The sequence below is a fragment of the Echinops telfairi genome, unplaced genomic scaffold (assembly GCF_000313985.2).
Source record: "Echinops telfairi isolate 266 unplaced genomic scaffold, ASM31398v2 ScPeMD7_7417;HRSCAF=8455, whole genome shotgun sequence".
In the NCBI taxonomy this organism is placed as follows: domain Eukaryota; kingdom Metazoa; phylum Chordata; class Mammalia; order Afrosoricida; family Tenrecidae; genus Echinops; species Echinops telfairi.
In genome coordinates, this window is record NW_022111317.1 from 1,892,784 (window position 1) to 1,894,330 (window position 1,547).

Consider the following 1,547-nt stretch of genomic DNA (forward strand, 5'->3'; position numbering starts at 1 on the left):
GGAAGTAATTAGATGTCACGACTTTGTGCGCCGGCACGCGCAGCGCTAGGTTCCCGGTCGCGTGAGCGCTGAGCTGCAGCCTCCCCAGCGCAGGCTTTCGCGGGGAGAATTTCCGCGTGCGCCCGGTCGTGCGCGCCAGGCCGGCTCAGCGCGCATTGGGCCGCGGCTCATTGAAATTCATCAGGCCACGTTGGCTCCTCCCTCGGCGGTCTCCCCACCCAGGGCCCTCCCATAGCCGGAGAGCACCCCCCCGGGCACTCCCACTGCCGGTTGGAGTGGATTCAGATTCCCGGCGACCCTGCGGGACCAGGGAAACGGCCCCCACAGAGTTCCGCAGCCTGCAATTCTTCTCGGCCGTTGTCTTAACTTTGTTGTGAATTGGAATCAGGCGGGCAGAATTCGTCTTCGGTTCCCTTGAAGCATTTCTGCACGTTCTTTTCCGAAATCAGCCATTGCTGACGCCCTCCACGTACCCTCACCAGCCCACCTCCTCCCTGTGCGCCCTGTTTCCAACCTTACTTCTTTCTAAGCCTCTTCGAGTTTGTCCTTGGGTAAATGCTGCCCCCCACTCCCCATTGCAAACGGCTGGTGGTCCATTGGTTCGCGGAACATTGAGCCATGGCAGCAAGTTCAGTTCCAGACCCTCAGGGGGACGGAGCGGGCCAGGCTCTCGCTTAGCCCACGCGCAGGCATCTAGGCTGCGATCTTCGCGCCCGCCGGCGGCCTCATCTTTCTTGCGCAGAGCGGCGGCATCACGCAGGGCTCAGGAAACACCATGAGAAAGAACCGGGGATCAGGCCCAGCGCCACCCCTGCCAGGGCCCCTTTCGTTCCCGCCTGGATGATGGATTCTTTTCAGAACACCGGTGACCCATCGCAGGCTTGCGACGACTTTCACTGAGCGCCCAGATTTCTGTTCCAAACCCACCCTGAACCTGCCAGGACCCTGGCGGTATCCGTCGCTACTTTCTCGGTCCCCACCCCAGGGTCTCCCCTCCCCTGCCCAGGAAGGCTGTGCGCCCGGGTGTCCAAGCGCTCAGGGACCCCAAGGAGCCTGTGAGAGCTACAAACCCCAAAGCCAACGCCTGGCCATCGAGTCGTGGGGACCTTAGAAGACCGAGCCCACTTGGTAGGCCACGACCTGGCGCCAAGGCTTAGCACCACCCCCTCTCCCTTGGCAGCCGAGAGCTTAACCGCTGTGCCACCAGGGCTTCCTGAAAACCGCAAGAAGGATCCTAAAAGAACCTAGCAACCGCCTCGTGCGCCCAGGCCAGAATTGGGAAGTGTGTGTGTGTGTGTGTGTGTGTGTGTGTGTGTGTGTGTGTGTAAATACAGAGAGAACCCCAACCTAGCAGCTTGCAAGCGCACTGTGCCCCCAGAGTCGTCTGGCAAGGGCTCCAGAGGGCCGGCTCACCTCAGCGCCCGGCCGCCCAGAACCCCCGGGGCGCGCAGGCACCCGCCGAACCTGGGGTTGACGCTCCCCCTAGCGGCGCCCCGCCCCAGGCTCGCCCATTGTTCCCGAGGGTCGAGTGTGCGGCTCGGGGTGGG